The sequence below is a fragment of the Psammomys obesus genome, unplaced genomic scaffold (assembly GCF_907164565.1).
Source record: "Psammomys obesus unplaced genomic scaffold, mPsaObe1.curated_primary_1811, whole genome shotgun sequence".
Taxonomy (NCBI): Eukaryota; Metazoa; Chordata; class Mammalia; order Rodentia; family Muridae; genus Psammomys; species Psammomys obesus.
The window spans coordinates 9,253,947-9,277,486 of NW_026585742.1; the positions used below are offsets into that span (position 1 = coordinate 9,253,947).

The following is a 23,540-nucleotide window of genomic DNA, read 5'->3' on the forward strand; positions in this document are numbered from 1 at the left end:
GCTCAATTAAATAGATAAAACCACTAGACAAAACTGAACACAAAAACTACATCTCCAAATAAAAGTAAATTAAGTTTGAATTCAGTCCTCTAGAATTTACTAGTTTGTTGTGGTCTAATATTTGTGTTTAAAATACCATTTCAAAACCAAAATAAAGCAAAGGAAAAATAGTGTCCTAATATTTTTGGAAAAATAATTTTCAAGAGTTTATTTTCTTAACATTGAATTCTTTTGACGTCTACCAAACTCTACACACCAGCAAAAGTAACAATACAGCCATTTTAAAAACAAGGACATCCACTTATGGGGTTAAAAGTTATGTTTCTGAGGGGCTGAGAGATGGCTCCATGGTTAAGAGGATCTGCTCTGCCAGAGGATCTGGTTTAATTTCCAGAACCTACATGGCAGATCACAATTGTCTAACTCCAAGCTCTGTGAAACCCTTACACAGATATACATGCAGGCAAAACACCAATGCACATTAATTTTTTTTTTTAAGTTTTTATGTTTCTGGACCACAGCAGGTACCCTTCCTGTACCAGAGGCCAGGCCTGCCATCAGAACTCCAGACAGGAGCTCAGCCCAATCATCATCATCAGAGAGGCTTCACCCAGCAGCTCAGCAGCTGATGGGGCAGATGCAGAGACCCACAGCCAAACACTAGGTGGAGCTGGGGAAGAGGGAAAGGAAGGAGGATTGTAGGAACCAGAGGAGTGGAGGACTCGAGGAGAACATGGCCCATAGAATCAACTAAGCAGGGCTCATGGGGTCTGGAGTTTGAGAATATATTTGGGCAAATTGCTAGTTGACTGTGAGACCCCAGCACAAGATGTGCAGGACCTTGCTGAGTGGAAAGGTTGTATGTTGTACACAAAGGGCCTTCTATGTTTTTATTGAATTTGGTTTTCAAATCCTATATTGTCTTAATCATTTTTCCTAGCCTTGTTTTGGTTTTCCTGGGCACTGCTCAGGCATTTATTCTAAGTTCATTGTTTGTATTTATAGTTAAACCTGGACATGCATACTCCTTTTGTTAGTTCTTTGTTGGAAATGGACACAGCAGAATGACAAAGTGCTCAAGATATGCAAGACAAGTTGGGTCTGAAGGTTGACAGGGTATGGGTGGGATGAAGTCAGGTGGACACAGCAGGCTTGGCTGCTGCATTTGATACACATCCTGGTCCAAGCCTGGAGGTTAGTGATAGTGTGAACAGGGCTGGTCTACAGATCTGGGTTACATGTAGAGACTGATGAGGAGGATGTGTAAGAGAGGATGGTACACTCACCACGGAGCATATTGCTGCAAGATGTATGGATCAGGACTGTGATTGATAGAGCTGTTTGGAGTGGCTGGAATACAGTTGAGGAGTCCAGGTCCCTTGCTAGGGATGGGATCAAGCAAGGACTCTCAGAGGGGATGGCTGGGACTAGTGATACAAGTTGGAGTTCCCCATATTAAGGGATGTGCAGGAAGGGGTACAGGGTTGCCGGACGACTTGTGTTACTAGGGCAGAAGACAAGGGTGAAAGTAGCTGCTGGCATGGGAAAGGGAAAGGCATGGATGGCAGTGTAAATCACTGGTGCTTCTGTTTTCAAGTAAAAGCAAAATATATTTAAAAATTGAGAACTTGTACAATTATACAGAAAAAAATTATGCATGCCTGTGTGTGTGTATAAGAGATGAATACTGAGGCATCTCACTGGCCCCTGAAAAAATATTACATTAATTACCCTTAATTCTACCACCCAGTTAAAAATAAGCTATGTTTCTGTAAAGTCAGGCAGTCATTTCAGGCTCAGCAATCCTAGCTTTCTGCCTACAGTGACCTCACACAGCAAGATTCCAATGGTGACCTGGCTTTGGGCCTCACCCCTAACATTGTTAATAACATGTCAGCTTTCCCCAGCCTGCTTAAGCAATTTCACATCAAGATTAACCAAAGGATTATTTTGTGATCTGTTATTAAAATTTCTTAAATAAAATTAATGCAGGCTGGAGAGATGGCTCAATGGGTAAAAGCACTTGTCTTGCAAGCATGAAAACTTAAGTTCAGATCCCTGGTATCCATGTAAATGCCAGGCCCTGTAAGGTCAGCATTTAGGAGGTAGAGACAGGAATCCTGAAGTAAGCTAGTAAGCTGTACAAGCTGGATAGGAGAGCCCTGGGTTCAAGAGAAAGAGATTCTGTCTTGAAATATGAGGTGGAGAGTCATTGGGGAACGCATGGCACACACACTCTACACCAGGGTCATTAATATGGATGAGGCAGAGGTGCTGCGCTGAGCAGGAGCTTAAGCAAGCTGGACAATACGACCCCCCTAGGTTCCTTCCTTGACTCAACTCTCTCTCCAGAGTCTCTTTTGGAAAGTATGAGCAAACTAGATGAAGCTCTCATTACAGCATTACTTCTGCATTAGACAACCAAGGAGTACAGTGCCTCTCTACAATATAATTTGATGACCAAACTAGAAGGTGCCCAACAACAGCTAATGAAAATGGTAGAGAAAAGGAAATTTCAAGACAAAAAAGCACCCCCCGCCTCTTCTGGAAATTAAGTAAATTAAGTTTCAAAGCTCCAGGAAAAGTCGCTGAGATCCTTTAAAAAAGCAAACGCTCCAAAAGAAGGTGCAAGAAAAAACTGGAAGAATGTTCCATAAAGGATAAACAGAGGCATGACAGTCACCGTGATAAGAAAACCCCTTCAGTTTGACGTGGTGCTATATTCTTGTAATCTCAGGAAAAGCACTGCAAGTTGAAAGCCAGCCTGAGTTACAAAGTGCGAGAGAAGGTGACCTCAAATAAAACAAAACATTCCACAAATCAAACAACATGCTGGGGAATTGACTCAGTGAATAAAGTGTTTACCATGTATGCAGACTTGAGTTTGAATGGCCAGCATTCACGAAGCCAGACATGGTGATGTACACAAAGCACCCCAGCAATGTAGGGCAGAGACAGGTGAATTTCCAGGGGCATGCTGGCCAGTTAAGTTAAAATGGCAGTAATCAGGGTCAGTTCCTTTCTCAAACACTAAGTGACTGTGGATGACACCTGAACTGGACATCACATACAACTCCATTTAAGTTTATGCTTATAAGGAGCAAGTAAATCTTGAGGAAACAAAATGAATACTTCAAGTGAATTTTTTTTTAGCACCTTGGTTGGGTTGTTCTTTAAAGAGCTAGAGCTCACGTCTAAGACTCACAAACAGACCTATAGCACTACAGCGCTACACAGACATTGTGAGGATAGTCACTAACCTGCAGTTTCTCTCCCAACACAGGTAACTGAAGGCATTTGCCACGTCGATGTTTTGTTAGTGGGTATTTACGCTGACAATGACCACTAGAGGACACGGGAGGGCTACCAGGCAAGACATTGCTGAAGTGATAAAATTAGAGCACTGAAGACTTTCTTGGCAAGACATCTGCCATGGGGTGTGGCTGCCAGCACTGGAGTAGCAGCTGCAGCACTAGGACCCAGTCCGCAGAAACCCGAACGGGGAACAGAATGTTCATCTCCAGCCAGCCAGAGCAGCTAGCTATGAGCACAAGCCTCTGTCCTCTGGCCACTCCACAACATTGATACCAGCTACAACAAGCCTACATCTAAGGCAAATGGCGTCCACAGACATGGTTCTGCAGGGGAGTTCAGTGGTCTTTCCACACAAGACTGCAAGGCCCAGAACAGCAACTATAAAGTATATCCTCACATGTTTACAATAGTGCAACACGCTCGTTGTTTACAAATTACCCACTTAGACCTTAGGATCTGGTCAGTTCAGTGCTAGGCACAAAAGCAGCCTGACCATGAAGGCAAATCATGAAGGGCCTTTAAAGAGCCAGGAAGATTTTAGATAAAGCAAAGCCACACCAGATTCTTTAAAATACCACTCTGGAGAAATTTTCTCCCATTTTGCATCAAAGAATCAGAGGCTAGTGGCCTTCAGGTAAGGAATCTTACCCTACTTACAGCCACTCAGGTATTAACTGGTGAGGGCTAGATCCAACCCTTTATATCCCAAACCTCCATACACAAACTCCTATTGCCAGAGGTAGCAGCTTCACCTGGGGTATCGTCTGCAGTGAGGAACCTGTAATCCCAGAAGTTATGAATACTTGACATGGAAGCCAGGAAGCTGGGCCAGGTAATCCAGTGGAGGTAATGAAGAGGCACATACTCAGATGAAGGATGGGGTGGGGTTCATGCCTCTCTTAGCTCTTGAGGTAAACAAGCAAGAATTTAAATGAGAATGAAAGGACATCTACAAGCACATTATCGTCTGAGAAAGGATGAAAAAAGTAGGCCAAGGAGTAAACATTTCCCTTCTGGACCAACCGGGCTTCCCCTGGGCAGAGAGAAGGTTAGGCTCAACCTGACACAAGAAATGTTAACCAGGAGTGTTTGGAGATGACCAAGAGTAAGAGTAGACTAAGTCAGTCTCACTTCCATTCTACACCTAGCACAATTCAAATACTCAAAAAGTGGAAAGATGCTAGAGCCTGCTCACAGACAAGCAGTAACCAAGGGTGGAAATGCAAGGTTATGCATCACAACACACTTGGGATTGCTTAACTGCATGCGAGGTCAAAGTAAAGGGTTTCCAAACACACAATGACTAGAAAGTAACTCAAACTCAAACACATAATGAATCCAAGGTATTTCAGGCATTGGCATCCTTCACTGAAGCCTTTGCTTGGAACACATCCTGTGTGCAGTTTGCACCGTGCATGCAGACAGGCATACAATGCCAATTAAAACTGCCTCATACACCTCACCTGGGACCAAGACTATATTGTATGTTCTGAGTGGCAGTTTCAATTGTACACAAAAAGCCTGTGCTATAATAGAAACAATACGTTAGTTAGGGGGGAAAAGACTTTTGATATTTTCCCATTATTCCTTAGCATGTAAGTATCAAATTAGTACATATCTGATTTGTGCTGTGCTACAGTGTTTGAGCTCTTAAAATATTTAATTCTTCAAGAATTTCATAATGTGTTTTGATCATATTCACCCCATCCTTCAAGATCCGCTTTTACTTCCCCATGCCCCAACTTTCTGTGTTCTCTTTTTACAGTGTTTGATTTTTAAAACTGCTGTTGAGTTGTTAACCTGACTTTCATAAAAAATAAAAATAAAAACTGTTTAATGACTGTTAGCTTGGGATCAGGAAAAAATTTTCTGACAATTTCTGAAATGGTCTTAAATATTTTCTGCTACTTTGTATTACATACTTGAGTCTTTTTCAACTATGACTATAAAATTGAAGTACCAGCCTGTGTTCTATGTCCTACAGAATCTAACACTCAGAGAAGATAGAATTCTTCATCTAAAAATGAACCAGCAAATCCAGCTCGTTAGTATATAGGTCTGCTTTATGTTTAGGAAGTGATAAAATTATATATATGTCAGCAAATTGCTTTAAAATAAATTTATCATTTATTTTCAGTAAATATTTGATTTTTATATTCATTTTATAACACACACATATATACACACCCCATGGTTCTGTTTTAAAAAAAATCTTTGCGAAAGGAGCTGTGTGGTTGAAAAAAAAAAAAAAAAATGAAGAGTCCTGCTTTAGAGGATGGGCCAAAGGGAAGTGGAGTGGTTGTGAGCTGTGAGCACTGGAAAGGCTCACTTTTGTTGAGAAGTAGAGAGAAGGAAGGACAAGTCTCCCCAAATGAGCTTCAGTGCCTGCTGCTATTCAGGTCATAATAATAGTGAGGGGCCTAGAATCCAGCACTCTAGAAGCAGAGGCGGGTACATTGCTCTGAGTCACAGGCCAGTCTGGGCTACCAAGGGAGACGCTGCCCCTAAAATATAAGTAAGTGTATAAAAATAAATAAGAAAAGGAAGAGGTAAGAGGACCACCATGTGTCCTGCCACAGGGCGTGTCTGACGCCAGCCCTGGCTGCACAGACCATACCCAAAATCAAAGCGAAGCACCCAACGGCAAAAAGGTGAATGAGTCTAGTTTTTCACAAATTTTAACTGATACAATATGAATTTATATATGTATGTATGTACATATGTATTTGTTGTGCACTGGTGTTTTGTCTGTATACCACCTGCATGCCAAGTGCCTGTAGTTACAATGTGAATGTATTTGTTCATTCATCTATCTGTCTATCTGTCCATCCGTCCATCCATCCATCCACCTCGATACGACCTGCATGCCCAGTGCCGTGGAAGCTAGAGGAAGGCATGGGATACCCCGTGCATTACAAAGGGATTTAAGTAAGTCATGTGTTTATAAAAGCAGATCATGTCTGACAAGAAAGTCATGTGTTTATAAAAGCAGATCATGTCTGACAAGATTTAAGTATAATTTCTGATATTTCAGGAATTATTTTTGAAATAAAAGTGAAAACTGGTTTCTTCTTCTTCTTCTTCTTCTCCTCCTCCTCCTCCTCCTCCTCCTCCTCCTCCTTCTCTTCTTCTCCTTCTTCTTTCTTCTTCTTTCTGAGACAGGGTTTCTCTGTGTAACTTGGCTGTCCTGGATTCACTTTGTAGACCAGGCTATCCTCAAAACTCAGAGATCCACCTGCCTCTGCCTCTGCCTCCCTAAGTGCTGGATCACACTTAGACATGTGCCACCTTGCCTGGTTATGAGAACTGTTTTTCAACTTAAGTTTCTCAGACCAATTATTTCAAGTCTGTATCCACACTGAGATATATGTGTGCACACACATGCGAATGTTACAGGGGCTTGTGAGCTGCCTGAGATGGATGCTGGGAACTGAACTACAGTCCTCTATAAGAGCAGCAAGCACTCCTGATTGCTAAGCCATCTCACCCGCAGGCACTTGCCATCTTCATCAGTGTGCTAAACAAGTGACTACAGGGTCTTCTGCACTGGACTCCAATACTAATAACCTGTCATTTATAGATCAATGAAAGAACTTGTCAGAGACAGCTTGTGTTATGGTCCTGTCACCTGCCTGGGAACAGAGGGAAGAGCCAGCAGCAGCATGTTCTATTCCAACCACACCATCTGCTGTGAGCCAACAGCGGAAGCTCTCACACTTCTCTAGATTCCAGTGTTCTCATTTGTAAAATGATAAATACAACTAAATCTAGGCCCCTTTTCATTTTTAGAACTTCCAAGAAAAGCTGGCATCTTTTGGAAAAAGGACTAAAGTTTGTTTTTCATCAAAACAGTATGAAGGTTTATACGGAACAGTCAGAGGTTTCTGGTTTTTTGTTTTTTTTTTTAAATATAATCTCTATACCTTCCCTAGATTGAGACTCCAACACAGGCAGGCCCCAGTCTTTCCTGCTGTGAATTCCTAACAGTACACAGGCTTTGGTGTTCAAGGTGGCTGCATCAGGGTGAAAGCTTACGAATAGTACGGGGAAACAAGAACAGATGTATATAGCACTCTGCTTATTTCCTAAACTCCACAGATACACAGTTAATTTTATTCACTGGTTACTAATTTTAGATTTCCCTACTTCAGTTACAAAGTCAAAATGTAAAGATTTATTCACAAGCCTCTTAATGATATTACAACTTCTTGCCTTTTCAAACTATATCCAAAGAGTCTTGATCCTACTTAAAAAAAATACCCACTTGTGTAGGAAGAAGGGAAGGGAAGGTTCGTTCACAGGATGGAATAGGACAGAAAAAGGTAAAGGAAAGGAAGATCAGAAAGGAAAAGATATAATATGGTTCTTAAAAGCTAAATTCTTTTCCTAAAAAACATAACTTGACCTGTCCTACAACTATGCGGCAAAACCAACAATTGAAAGGTTATTAGAAATCGCTGAGACCTCCATGACGTTAGCCCTCTTTCCATAAAGCCTTTACACATTGGGCTACAGTTTTGAAAACAATGCTTCTATTGCAATGTTTATCCATGTAGATTAACTATACAACAACAGCCCCAAATTTAATGTCATCAAGTCACCAGTTCTTCAGGCCAGGCTGTGGTGGCACATGTCTTTAATCCAGTCCTTGGGAGGCAGAAACAGGCAAGACTCAGATCCTCTGAGTTCAAGGCCAGCCTGGTCTACAGAGTCCAGGACAGCCAAGGCTACACAGAGAAACTCTGTCTCAAAAAACTAATAAACAAACAAATAAATACATAGCAAGGGAAAAGTTTCTAAAATTGAATGTCTTTTAAACAACTTAGGATATTTCAAGGGCAGGTGCCACTACTCACCACTCTAAGAACATTTTTATTTATTTACTTTGTATGAGTGTACCTGAGCTGAAGTTAGATAACAACTTGCAGGAATTGGCTCTTTCATTTCATCATTTGGGTTGGTTCAACAAACTGACTCAGGAGACAGGGTTTGGTGGAAGCTCACTTCCCACTGAGCCATCTTCTCTGGCCTGTGCCTTGCCTCTTAACCCTGGCTTCTGAGTTTTGTTTCAGTGCAGATGGTGAACTTCCCCTAGATACAATTCTAGTGGGGTAGGATTCTTGACCTGTTCTGATTAATGCATCCTGTGTAATAGCAGCAGCCCAGGCTGAGGCCACTGCACTGACATGAACTGTAATGTCAGACATGCTTTCAGGTAAGGTAGAAAGTTTGCTTGCTGTGTAAAATCTAAAAACAAAACAAAAAGTCAACTCACTATTTACTTCCTATATTTTTTCCTCAATTATAAAGGAAGAAGTGAATTATGTATTTTTTTTCCCATCCACGGAATATCACCAAGCCCTAAAACAAATCCAGTGTTAAATAAGCCCCATAACTTCAAAAAGAGAAAGTGTATCTCATTTCTAGAGCTTCCAGGAGATGGAAGTCTGACAACTGCTTACTCCAGCGCAGTTCCATGAAATCATTTCATTGCTACATCATAACTGTAGTTTTGCTACTGTTATGAACCATACTATAAATATCTGATATGCAGGATATCTGATACGACCTCCCCCCCTCAAGGGGTCACATCCCATAGGTTGAGAACTGCTGGACTAGATTCTGGCTGGGTTTACGCATTAGCAAAGACATACTGTCTGGCACCTAGAAAGCTATGGATATTATAGCTGATACAGTTAAAGAAAATTTTCCCAATTTCACTTTATAAAAATACTCTACTGAAACACAAAAGAAAATAGTAAGAAAATATTATCTAATTTGTAATCCTAAATTCTCCTAGTATTGAAGAGAACAGGAGACAGCTTCTGTTGTTTTCTTTCTGCCAGAAGTCCTGGTTTAGGTCACACGGAAACTGGAGGAGAGAAGGGGCAAGACAACTGAGAAAGCAGATCTAGAATGTGGGCAGAAAAGGGGGAGGAAAAGAAAGCTGCTGCTGGTGTGCATCTGTGGGCATAAATGGGCTTACTACTGTGGAGAGACCCTGTGAAAACATTTCTGGCCAACAGAATACGTTCAAAGTTATTGACTTTTTAAAAACAAAACAAAACTGCTTCTTTGTCCTTTAATTCTCCAATGGACTTCTTTGAATTATTAAATGTGGACTCCTTTGAGTTATATACTTGCTTCTAAGGAAGCAGCCCTTTAGAGTGGTGCTCATGAAGTCTTTAACTGTTCCCTGATGAGACCACAGGGTGATAGAGGATCTCAGCCTTTGCATATTATAATATCGGTAACTTCCATCTCTTGCCTCATCTCTGTTACATCACTGGTGATAAAGTGTGCAACGCTTATATCAGTCAGCATGCCTGTGTACAAGTGGTTGAGTTGTCTTCATACTAATGTTACACACGCTCACACATATACACTCACATCCATATGCGTTTCTCTGTATCCATTATCCAATGTATTTTTTTCTTAACTTTTATTCTCATGAACTTCTTTATCTCGCTAGCAGTGGGTACAATGGAGATAATTTTGTATTTTATGAAAGTTATTTTATGTTACTTTTTTTTCCAACCTAAATGAGGTGTGCACTGTGAACCTTAGCTGAATCAAAGTGTTTGATAGGTAACTACAGTGGTAAATTTAATCTGATTTTTTAAATTTTATGTAAATTGTGTTTTCCCATTTTTAGAAAATTAGTCCAACCAAGTTGGAATGGCATTTGAGAAAGTCCCAGAGTGTCTAGAAGCCCTCCTCAGCAGTCTGTAGATACTGTAAATCTTATGCAGATGGGAAAGAAAGGTTTTTGGAAATGGGGTGTATTGGGAAAGCTAGAGGGAGAGTAATTTCTTACATTTTATACAAATTTTGTTTTGTATTTAGAAATAATTGAGGTTGATTTAAGATGCCAAAATTTTTACATCAGAAAACTTGAGAGTTTCATAGAGGACTTAAAAAGCTAACTAACATTTGCTTCACTATTCAAAATATTGTTTGGAATGTCTTTAGATGAAAGCCACCTGTGGCTCATTATCACAGAATCACTCTTCTGTTTTGTTGTGTTTGTTTAGGGTCGTAGAGTATGAGCCCAAGCCTCCCTCCTGTGGGTTGGAACCCTGAATAGATTCATCTCGCGCAGAGGGCACAGTGTTGCATGGGTTGTTTGCCTAGAGCATGACTCATTATTTCACTGTCCCAAAGTCTTGTCTGTCCTCACAAGGTCTATAGCCTCCCTCCTTAGCCTCTTGCCCCTTCTCTCCTCCAGTTTCCATGTGACCTAAACCAGGACTTCTGGCAGAAAGAAAACAACAGAAGCTGTCTCCTGTTCTCTTAATACTGGGAGAATTTAGGATTACAAATTAGATAATATTTTCCTACTATTTTCTTAAAAACCAGGACTATAAGCCAAATATGGCAATATATATTTATGATCCTAGCACTTGGGTAGAAACAGAAGGATCACAAGTTCAAGGATAGCCTAGGCTATAATAGTGAAACTGTTTCAAAACAAACTAAACAAACAAAAACTGTATTTAAAATGTCCAAGATGTTGTGTGGTGGCGCACGCCTTTAATCCCAGCACTTGGGAGGCAGAGGCAGGTAGAGCTCTATGCGTTCAAGGCCCGTCTGGTCTACAAAGTGAGTTCCAGGACAGCTAGAGCTATATGCATAGTGAGACTGAGATTCACTTTTTTGCACCAAAATGGCAGCTCATAATCATCTGTAACTCTTGTTCCAGGGGATCCAATACTTCTTCTGGTTTCTCGGGAACTAGGCAGACACACATGTAGTAGGCAAAATACTCATACTAAAATAAAACTAAAATAGTAAATAAATCTTTAAAAGAGCTTCTAAACAATAAAAGACTACATTTGAAGATCCAAGCTTTGATCACTTTAGATCCAAGCTTTCATCATTTTCAACTTGAACATTTAAATAAATGATAACTACTACAATTTGTTTGCATAATCATTCCAAATTTCTTTGATATATCCAGATGTTAGGTACAATAAAAACTTAAAAACCAAACCAAACCATAGTGGTACATATTTTTAATCTAAGCACTAAGGAGGGTGAGGCAGGCAGACCTTTGTGAGTTCAAGGATAATCTGGTCTGTAGTCCGTTTCAGGCCAGCCCGTCCTCACCCTGGTTCCAAAGTGTTTTTGTTTTAAAGAAATAAAACTAATCCGATTTGGGGCATGAAAGATGACTTTATGGTTAAAGGCACTTGCCACCAAGTTACATGGCCTCCTACAATAAGTAAGTATAGTTTAAATTTTTTAATTAAAAATGTAAACAAAACAAAACCACAAAAACAAACAAAATAACCACAAAACTTAGGTCTACTTGGGTGTAAATCTTTAATATCAGCACTTGGGAGGCAGAGGCAGGCAGTTCTCTGATGTTCTCTCTACATAGCAAGTCCCATCCAGGCAAGGCAGGCCTACATAGTGAAACCCTGTCTCACAACACCCCATCCTTAAAAAGCCTCTTAGAATGGCAAATATAAATAATCATAACTACTTGTGATACAAGATACACACATGCAAATGTATGTGTGTAAACTGTGTGTGTGTACACATAACATGTCACAGAACACAGACAGGCTGTGACAATAGAGTGAGATCACCTCGATGCTTTTATGGTATTGAACCCAGGGTCTACTACACCGCAGGCCTAGTGAAGGACTATTTTTATGTCATCTCTAAAGGATAATGATACAAGTTGGCAGAGGGACCATTATAGAGAGTAGACTGAATACATGCAGGTGAAATGGGTTAGGAATAATAAGGGTATTTGGATATTATATATGGAATTTTGAGTATGTAGTTTTATTTCCAAGACAGAGTCTCATGTACCCAGAATGATCTCTAACTTGCTGTTACCAAAGATGACCTTGAGCTTCTTGACCCTCCTGCCTGTACCTGCTGAGTACTGGGTGATCTAACCCAGGGTCTTGTTCATAATATACAGTCTTAGCTATGGTCCCAGCCCTTGAAGACTTAATCTTAAAGAAATAGTCCCTGTGTCTTAAATTTTATACATTTACTTATTGTGTGTGGGGTAGCGAGGGGTACACATGTGGTGGTTAGATGACAAAATTTCACCAACAGTCTCTCCTTCTACCATGGAGGTTCCAGGGATTTTATTCAGGTTGCCCACTGAGGCATCGCACCAGCCCCAAACACTAGGCTTTTAAATAAAAGACTGACGCTGGCCATGGTGGTACCTATCTTCAACCCTAGCACTAAGGATATAGAGTCAGACAGAACTGTGAGTTCAAAGAGTCTGGTTTACATAGTGTGCTCCAAGCCAGCCAGGGCTACACGGTGAAACCCTGTTTGAAAACAGAAAACCACTGTGACAACTAAACCTACACTTGAGAACACCGGAGGGGTATGGCCACTGATAAAAACCCTTCAGTGGCTCTTAAAATTTACAGTTCTTTGTATGAGTAAAACTAAACAAAGCAACTCCAAGTGAGTTTTATAATTCAGAACCACAAACTGAGAGCACAACATAGAGCACAATGGTAAGGCTTGAGTGTCTGAAGGGTAAAGACAAAATCTGTAAGCATTCCCACTTAGGAGCCCAGGGACCTGGGTTAGCCCTGAACTGTTGAAAGCACCTCTTCTATAAAATGAGAATGACAACTTAAGGTTTGATGTTATCATCAACTAAGGTTTATTCTTTTGTTTGTTTGCTTGTCTATTCTGAAATAGGGTCTCTATACAACCCTGGCTGTCCTTGAACTCAAGAGATCTGCCTGCTTTGCCTCCCGGAGTGCTGTGATACAGGTGTGCACCATCACACCCAGCTACTATTTTTTCTATTTTTAATATTTTACTATTTTGTTCTATTTTTAAGTCCCACCACAACACAGAATATGAAGCTAAAGTAACTTTTAAGTGCCTGGGTTGTCTAGAATATCACAAATCAGGCCTTCTGCATTCTATATAAATCAACTCCTAGGAATATGTACACTCGAATCACTTGCTATTCCCTTCACAATTCTGTGTGCTTTCTTTGTGTTATTACTGCAGTTGTTTCAGAGTAAATATTCATGTTTGTTTGTTTGTTTTCTGAGACAGGACTTCTCTGAGTAACCCTGACTGTCCTGGAACACACTGTATAGACCAGGCTGGCCTCAAACTCAAGGCAACCCATCTGCCTCTGCTTCTCAAGTGCTGGGATTAAAGACTCCACCATTGCCCATCATAAACACTTATATTTACATTTGCCTTTCCCCCTTAGAAATCTGAACTGACACACAACCTTTCTATACTATGTATTTGAAAAAATTCTCACATGGGCCTTTCCTTAGTTGTTTAATAGATCAGAGAAAGTGTGACACATCTGTGATCCCAACAGGAGACAGGAGAATCAGTTAAAGGCTGTTCTTGGTACACAGCAATTCAAGGCTAGCTCAGCTACACGTGACCCTGTTCCAAAGGAAAGTACCACATTCAACAAAAAAAGAACAATTTCTTTTTATTATTTGTATTTGTGTGTGTGTGTGAATGCCACATGTGTGGAGGTACCAGCAGAAGCTAGAAGTGGCACCAGATCACTTAAGAGCTAGAGTACTGTGAGTCACCAATGTGAGTGGTGGGAATTAAACTCAGGTCCTCTGGAAGAGTTTCAAGTAATGTCATTTTATATCAATGCAACATTCCTAAGATGCACTGCAATCACATTTCATGCTGTCATTTTCTATAGCCCATAACTGAACAGTTAGTACCTGAATTTTCAAATACACATGAGGATAATTGTATCACTACTTCACTACTGTCTTCTCACATGAGTTTCAACCTCCTGTAGGTCTGAGGCTTTGCAACTGAGGATGGAATTGGTTTTGTGCTTGTCTAGCATATACATGAGGCTGTGCTTGTCCCCTAGCACTACATAAACTAGGCTGTCCTACTCAAATCCCAGAGTGCTGTTCCGACTGTACACATATTCACACCTGCACATCCACTCTAGAACTGAGGCTTCCCACTGTGCAGTCAAATCCTCCCCGGTCATAAGGAACCATGGTAGTAGGATTGGTGGGCACCCTGGCAAGCTGTCTTCTATTCTCTAAAGTCCCTGGTCCAAATGGGTCATGTCCATTCCTCCAGTCTCATCTGTTTCTACCCTGAAGAGGCAAAAGGACAACTGCTGGATTCTTTACCACTGCTGGACTCCAGCTGCCTTAGGCACAGGGACAGCCAGGACCTCAGGCAAGTAGAACCAGGGATGACCTGGCACTAGTTCTGTGACTCAGTGCCACACATGCCCTACAAAGTAGTTGCTTCCATTCAGCCCTTGTGCTAAGGACACTGGGAGTACTGTATTTCTTGCCACAGGTGGGGTCACAAAGTTTTGGTAGCATGTATTCAATTATTGTTGAAGTTTTTAGATAGTACAGGCACAAAATCAGATCTGTAACATGAAGAAATGTCAGTAAAAGTATTTATAAAACACTAAGCTTGGTGGTACACACCTTTAATCCCAATTCCTGGAAAGATCTCTGTGAGTTTGAAGCCAGCCGTGATCTATGTAGTGAATTCCAGGTCAGACAGGGCTACAAAGTGAGGGCCTGCCTCAAAAACAAAAGCTAAACAAAACAAAACAACAACAAAAACAAACCCAAAGGGGAGTGGGAGTGTGTGTGCTGGAGAGTACTGGCTCTAAGTTCAAATCCTAGCACCAACATGGCAGTTCACAACCATCTGTAACTGCAGTCCCACAGGATATCCTTTTCTGATGTACGGATAGGATGAACATACACACAAAATAAATATATGAATAAATATTTAAAAATTTATAGACTATCTGCATTCTGTTAGTTGGGGGTGTTTTTGCTTTTAGAATTTTTAGTTTTATGTGTGTATGGTATGTAGATGTGTTGGTGGGCACCCCTATGGGCCAGATGAGGGTGTCAGATCCCTTGAAGCTACAGGCACAGGTGGTTGTGAGCCACCCAATGTGGGTACTTGGCAACCACACTCCCATTCACTGCAAGAGCATCTCTGAGCCATCTCTCAAGCCACCCTTTTTTGTTTTGTTTTGTTTTGTTTTGTTTTGTGACAGGTCTAATTATGTAGCTATGCCAGGTCTGAAACTTATGGTAATCCTCCTGCCTCAATCTCCCAAGTGTGGCACCATGCATAACTCATAATCTGTCCTTATAAATTAGGATTCGGAACTTGACCCGAGTTCAAGAACAATCATGATAGAGATAAAAAACCAATGTCTACAATCTCTCTTTCCTCCCCTCACCGCATACACCTACCCTCCCAAATAAAAGCCAGGCATGGTGGCACACACCTTTAATACCAGCACTGAGGAGGCAGAGGCAAATACACCTCTGTGAGTTCAAGGACAGCCTGGTCTGCATAGCAAGTATGATGCAGTGGTGTGAACAGTATGTCCCCCAGACTCATGTTGTTTGAATCCTTGGCCCATAGAGGGTGGTACTATTAGGAGGTATACCCTTGAGGTCTTTTATGCTCAGTCTATGCCCAGTGAGGCACACAGTCTCTGTTTTCTGATCAAGATGTAGAACTCTAAGCTCCATCTCCAGCACTATGTCTGTCTGCATGCTGCCACAATGAACCAAAGTTCTAAAACTATAAGCTAGCCCCAACTAAAACATTTTCCTTTTAATAGCTGCCATGGTCATGGTATCTCTTCATAGCAATAAAACCCTGAGTAATACATCTGGCTACCCTGATGGTCTGAGACTATCTCAAAATAAGCAACAAACAAAACCAGAGAACAAAACACAAAATATAATAATAAAGAGATGCCAAAATCTCTAATAAATAATCTCTAATAAACAATTAAGAACTTGTATGTGGCTTTCTTCAAATGTAGCCAATGCTAGTGAGGACTATTGGACACTCCTCTATGTAGGGCTCTAACCCATGGACTTCCAAATGAACTAGGAGAATGACCTGCCTCTGCCTGTCTCATCTCCTTACCATCTTCTCCTCACTTACCATGTTATCACTCTGGCCTTCCCCATACTTACCACTTTTCTAGTTGTTGCCATTTGGCCTAAAATGCCCTTCAAATGCCATCTCCCCCACAGTGGCACTAGCCAATGCCCTAACTGGGTGGCTCCTGGTGCAGTTAAACTGCAGTTACTTTGTACAAAACAGAATGTGCTTCCACATATGAACAGGAGACAGTAAAATAAAGGAGAAACTGTTTTGTCAGAAACATAGGTTTCTTTTTTTTTTTTTAATTTTTATTTTATGTGCATTAGTGTGAAGGTGTCAGATCCCTCGGAATCGGCATTACAGACACCCATGTGGGTGCTGGGAATTTAATCTGGGTCCTTTGCAAGAGCAGATAGTGCTCTTAACCACTGAGCCATCTCTCCAGCCCCAGACATAGGTTTCCTTTACTGCCCTTCCTCTGTAGGAATAGATAGTCCCTGAGAATGGGAACAACATCTTTTCTAGGACTATCCTGAGAATACCTGCCATAACGGTACTCACCCAGTAAATGTTGGAATAAGTGGGAACATACTTGAAGGAGTTAGCGCCCTCAGCTGTAACTTCCTAAAACTAAAGGGCCATGTGAGGAAGTATGCCGGGGCAGCAAGTACCAAAGGAGCAACAGGACTACAACAAATTATACTGCTCACACTGGGTCATAGAGAAACAGGCAGGAATTACAGGTGAGACAGGCAGGAGACTGCTGCCCACTCCAGCTGAGTCACTGACAACTATGTGCGGCCTCAAAGCAATTTTAAAAGCAGTAACAATTTAACTGGACCGACCAGCAAGCTGCTGTTTTAGACAACTCTCACAATGTGATGGTAAGTATTTGGTATGTTATGCATTTTAAAAACTCATTCAGAAATTATTAACCCTGCTTAGCATGGTCCATTCCTGCTGAGGACTGAACAATGCCCTGAATGGTTAGGCTCCTGAGAATAAATACACATGGTTTTTGTTGTGTTTCATATCACAGGCTGGTCTTGAACTGTTATTTAGCCAAGGATGACACTGATTTGGATCCTCCTGCCTCCACCTCTAGGGTGGTAGGATTACAGGCATATACCACTTTGTCAATTTTATTTTGTGTTGGGATCAAACCTAGGGCTTTGTGCATGCTAGGCAAGTACTCTAGCCACTGAATCTGGCTCCATGCAGTTTTTTGTTTGTTTTTAGTGGTGCTGGGAACTGAACTTAGGGCCTCATACAATCTGGGCAAGCACTCTACCACACCGCTATAATCACAGGTGGACACATCAAGTTGTGTCTGCTTCATAAAAATTCAAATGCAACAATTTCCTAGTTAAGCGAACATGTTCATAAGAAATTTCTGAGAAAATCCAGCTGGCTGGCTAGTTTTCTTAAAGGAGTAGAAAGGAAGGGAGCAGACCAGGATGAGAGTAAAAAAAATTAAGCATGAGCTGACAAAGATTCCAAGCATAAAAGAAAATGTTACTAGAAATGAAGAGAGTAGACTCAGCTCACCACACAACAAGGTACTATTTTTTTTTTTTTTCGTTTTTAATGCTCTTTGGGTCAAATGACAATAAACAAATATACCATGCTCAGACCTAGTGTTCCCTCAGAGGCCTGAAGGGCATGGAAAGCTTCAAAAGTGAAGAGGGGATATCAGGCCAGAAACATAAATCTTTGGAAGCAATGACCATTGAACTGCAACAAGCCACTAAGCATAGAGAGGATTTAGTGGCGCTGAGAAAATAAAAACAAGAGAGCAGCCATCACTGGGAGACAGATGGGTAAAATCAGCGCTACTTTTCTATGTTAACCTCTACAGTAAAGAACGATGCTCCATACCTCAGCTAACACAGAAGGTGGGAGGCAAAGAAGGGAGGGGAGAGTCAAGTCCTTTCCCCTGAAAACACTTGGCTAATGGTCAGAATATCTTTACTTTTCCCACAAACATGTCTTAACTTGCAAGCACCATAATATAGAATGTGCTTCCACATATATAAACAGATTAACAGTAAAATAGAGGAGAAACGGTTTTATGAGGGAGCAGACTCCACAGAGAAGATGGACACCAACCCCAGGTTCCAGTCAGAACAAGAACAGTAACTCTAGTGAGACTTATGTAGAGGGGACCCATTATTTCACAGCACTTACCCGGCAAGTAAGAACACCCCAGGGTACTACACCAGTCTCCCTGAAGAATGAAGCCATATGGCAAGGATGCTCTGCAAGTGGGCTCTGTTGACAAGACCAAGACAATGTAGAAGGGAGGCTGCAGCCCACTGCCAGGCTCTGTGCCCATGCTACTATAAGCCCCAAGCTATATTTGTTTTGAGATATTTGCTTAGGCTAGAGGAAAGTTATCACTCACGTTTTAGAAATCCTCTTGGGTGCTTGTAATAAAACAAATGTTTTCTTTGAGGGTCTTTTATGTAAATCAATTGAATGATTTTCTTCTATGAGGATAAATGTGTTCTAGTAAAGGCTGCCAAGAAATAAAACTTTATAACACCAATTCCAGTAAATTATGTTTAAAAAGTGAGATGCATTCCCACAGAGAAGGCAAGGGGTCGTGTCGATGATAGAAATTTAAATTACTTTGTAGTGAAATCCCTCTGCGGGGCAGACACGTGTGATCCACCTTTCCATCTGCTTTCCTCAGGCGCCATGGAAGGCTTCCTTGATCCCAGCGCCCATCTGCAAGCATTTCTAAGTGCTACCTCAAATTACTGAAAGGAAGTAAGACCAGAGAAGCTGCATAATCTAAGGTTGGCTGGCTCAAAAGAAAGAGTATGCTTACCAAGTGTTTTAGGATACTGGGAAACAGGTGGAGATCTTAAGTCCCAGGCTAGCCTGGTCTACATAGGAAGCTCCAGGCCAGCCTGGAGACCCTGTCTCAAAAATAAAATAAAATACAATAAATGTGTAGAGACCAATCTCGGCTGGAGTAGTGGTTCGGTGGTTAAGGTGTGTGCTGCAATTCTAGAGGACCGGGCATGATTTCCCATGGTTCCCCGCACCTTCACCTGGGAGCTCAGAACTACCTCTACAGCCTCAGCTTCAGGGGGCCAACACTCCCTTCTGAACACTCCCTTTTGGGTGAGTACTTAACAAACATGTGGCATATATGTAATTCATTCTTATTCGCTCTCACCCATCTTTTTAAACTGACCCCTGCACACACATACCTTTTACTGTGTTTCTGCAGTGGATCTGTGTAGCGTGCTCACCACAAACCTGAAGTTGTGCTGTTCAGTGATAACTGGCTGATCTTTCTATGTGATCATTTCAGACTTGATCATCATGCTACTCGGAAAACTTCCTGGTAACCACTTTCTGATTCCCCATCTCTTCTTGGTTTCTTGCATGATGCCCAAGCTCCATGCGAAGAGCTCTTCTTACATCACTTTCTTCCTAGGTGAGCCACAGGCATTTCCCATTCACGAAACTCAATACAGTGAGGTCTCCCAAACACCTCCAAAATATTCCTGAGCTCCACTCCCCTAAATCTGACTTCCATCTGAGGCCTGGGGGAATCAGTCTCACGCGGACTTTGTCTGGGCAGCCGTTTCCAGCCTGACCTCAGCACACACAGCCTGATTCTATGCCAGTTCTCTCACTATAGGTGGTCGCCACCTTCTAACCAACAGCAAACTCACCATCTTGAGGCCCCTTTGTGCTCCTTTCTCACAACTCCCAGGTACAAGCCCATCCCCACTCAGCTTCAATGCAGCAGCACCTTTCTCACTCAGGCTTTCCCCACTGTGCCACATACTGAGAGGATAAGAAACGCCCTTCAACCTACTACTGAGCTGTCACTTCCAGTTCAAAACTACGAAGGGCTTCTCCAACTCCTTACTGAACCTGAATTTCCTGTTTCCCTCACTGACCTCTGCTGGAAGAGTTTTTACAGACCTTTCCTCTAGCTTCTTCCTTTCTTCTCATCTCTGAGGTCTTTGCTTAAGTGTATTAGAAGTCTTCTGCATGTTAACACCCCCCACACACATACCCAGTGATCCTCTATCACTGTATTCCATGAATTTCTTTCCTGTCAGCTATCACAAGGTGTAGGAATCCATTTACTTGCTGTCTGTATTGCCTACTGTGCTGGCTAGATTTATGTCAACTTGATACAAAAGTCACTGGGAAGAGGGAACCCCAATTAAGAAACTGCCCCTGCCAGACTGACCTGTGGGCAAGCCTGCAGAGCATTTTCTTGATTAATGATTGTGAGGACCCAGCTACCATGGTCAGTGCACCCCTGAGTTGTGTAAGGAAGTAGCCTGAGCAAGCCATGAGAAGCAGACCAGCTGGACAACAGCGGTCTTCTACGGCTTCTGTCTCAGCTCCTGCCCTGACTTCCCTCATTAAAGGAGTATGACCCCAAGTTGCATGGTCTTTATCACAGCAATAAACACCATACAAAAGACACCTACTAAAATCCAGTTTCACAGCAGATGAGAGCTCTGGGTTAGCCCCTACAGTGCAATGTCAGTACTCAACAGTTTACTGCTGAAGCTAACCAGGACCCGATTTGCTCATACTGCTGCCACTCTGTACATTTATCAGATGAAACACATCTACATTTTTCTCCTAATACGATTATCCCAAACTACTTTTTCTAGGGTTTTTTGTTTTTGAGACAGTCTCACTCTGTTGCCCAGGCTGTGCCCCAAATCAAGGCAACCCTTCTGCCTCAGACGCCCAAGTGCTGAGATTAGAGGCACTAATATACCACAGTAAGCTCAATGTCTTTCTGTAAGATTTACCAGGAATACACCCCTCCCCAGCAATTTTCTGTCAGTTAAAACACAAATTCCTAAGGTCCTGACACTATTAGTGGCCGTCATATGAATGCTAAGAGCCCTGCCCACAGCACAGCACTAATTATTGTTTGAAATGGTACTGACATAGGTCAGGCTGCAGATGGCTGATGTGACACTCGTAGTCAAGCTGCTTCTGAACACTACACCACAGCTAGATGACATCAGCCCCTTTCTTCTCATCTGCCATTTTACCAACTGGTTACATTCAAGACAGCACATTCTCTGACAAGCAGACAGCATTGGGTTTTAACAACTCTGAGCCAGACACTGCCTGTAGGCAGCACCCTGAGGAGACTTTCAGTTACATTCTGAGACGGTCTCTGGCACTGTCCTAGCAGGGAGGAGAAATCACCTTGGCCTCTCCCAAACGTTTCCCTTCCGCTAAGAATGATATGGATTCTGAAAAGCTATTCACAGTCACGTGCATATGTGAAAGGAAAGAGTGATTTTAATACAGCAGTTCTTGCATTAGGCTCTCCAGCAGAGGCTTGATGAGCTTCTAGCCTCTAAGAGAAGGAAGTTGCTAGGGGACAGAGTGAGAAGGACAAGCTGCAGTGGTTCCCCGGCCTGCTGAGTACATGGCTAAGTAAGAGGATGAGTAAGAATAGGCTTCCTGTGAAAACCTTATTTCACTTTACTGGTGGCAAGGAGTGCATCAGCTGTCCCAGGAGCACTGGCTCCAGCACCTCTAATAACTGTGTGGAACAGCTATAAGGTACAAGAAGCCCAGCTTACTTAGCATTCCTACAACAGTGCTCACTTGTAGGCATAGAGCAGGCAACTTAAAAAAAAAAAAAAAATGGAAGCGTACCGCATATGTTCTTTTCTTAACTACACCACCAGTCTAGCCTGAAGAAAAGATAACAGCTTCTTATCACCCTGACTTTTGTCCAGTCCCTCTATGACTCTGGAAGGACCCACAATGCTTGGGGCCATTGACAACTGTGAAGCAATTTGTGACAGTAACTTCCCCAACTCTTCCCATTGTTTCCTAAAGAATGTAACGAGAAGCTGGGTAGTAGCAAGCACCTTTGATCCCAGCATGCTGAGGAGGCAAAAGAAGTTGGATCTCTGAGTTTGAGGCCAGCCTGGTCTATAAAGTGAGTCCAGGACAGCCAGGACTACACAGAAAAACCCTGTCTTGAAAAACAAAAAACAAAAAAATAAGAAAGAAAAAAAGAAAGAGAGAGAGAGAGAGAGAGAGAGAGAGAGAAAGAAAGAAAGAAAGAAAGAAAGAAAGAAAGAAAGAAAGAAAGAAGAAAAAGATATATAGAAAAATATTTTGGTAGCCCACCATCAGGTCTGCACCAGTCATCATTCCTATCTATGAATTGAATACTCACTAATGATCAACCATTTTATGGGCATCGTAGGGATACTGAGAACAGTCCCTGTTCACAAGGAGCTTAAAGTCCTCCAAGAAACAATAGGCAGGAGGCAGATGCTACTACGGCCCTTAGGGCCTCTAACCACACTACAGCAGCCAACCCTAAGCCTACTGATTCCTACCAAACTTCACACCATCCTTGTCTCTGTCCAAACTGTTCCATAGAAATTTCCTTTCCCAATCAAAAGTTTAAGATTCTCTAATGTCTACAAAATAAAATTCAAAGGCCTTGGCTTGACAGGGAATCTCAGATTTTACCTGTTTTTACATACACTTTTTTTGTGCTCTGCAGCCAAAGGCTTACCTACCACATGACAACCCTCTCTACCTGTCCTCCACCATTTCTACTGACAGTTTCCTCCACTGAGTCTACACCTCATTCTTCACCCTAATTCCAATCTCCTCTTGAAACCTCCCAGATGACTAAGTATACGGCCATGGTGCTCACACCCAGGGCAAAGCCATCTCTTATTCTTCTGCACCTCCACAGCACACTACTGGTAGTAGCTACGTGAGTATTTCACATTTCCACATTTCTTAGCATCTTTAATGGAATATGACCCACTTGAAAGTAGTTTCTTTTCATATACAACCAGCACACAGGCTTTGTAACAGAGAATATCAGCACCTTTACAAAAATCCCAAAACCAGCATCACCTTTTAAACTATAAGGATTAAAAAAAAAAAAAAAAATTAACAACAATATCATTTTTACTGTGTTTTAAAATAGTTTATTAAAGATTTATTTAGCTGGGCATGATGGGGCATGCCTATAATCCCAGCACTCAGGGAGGCCCAGGCAGGTGGATATCTGAGAATGCGAGACTAGCCTGGTCTACAAAGCAAGTCCAAGACAGCCAAGGCTCCACAGAGAAAGCCTGTCTCAGAAGAAAAAATATATTTTTTAATTTATGTGTATGTTTCTATGTAAGTGAGTGCGGGTATCCCTGAAGGCCAGAAGAGAGCACTGGAGGCCCTAGAACTAGACTCCTCACACAGGTGCTAGCAACACAGTCCAGTCCCCCAAAGAGCAGCAAGCATTCTCAACCCTGAGTCATCTCTCCAGGCTACTGCAGTTCTACATA

The 23,540-nt window shown here is 41.9% G+C and overlaps 1 protein-coding gene across 1 annotated transcript in view; it reads right to left on the reverse strand.

The window, feature by feature from the left end:
• Window positions 1–23,540, reverse strand: part of Ube2e1 (ubiquitin conjugating enzyme E2 E1) — a 44,762-nt gene that overhangs the window by 11,066 nt on the left and 10,156 nt on the right. The gene's annotated exons all lie outside the window — the stretch shown is intronic.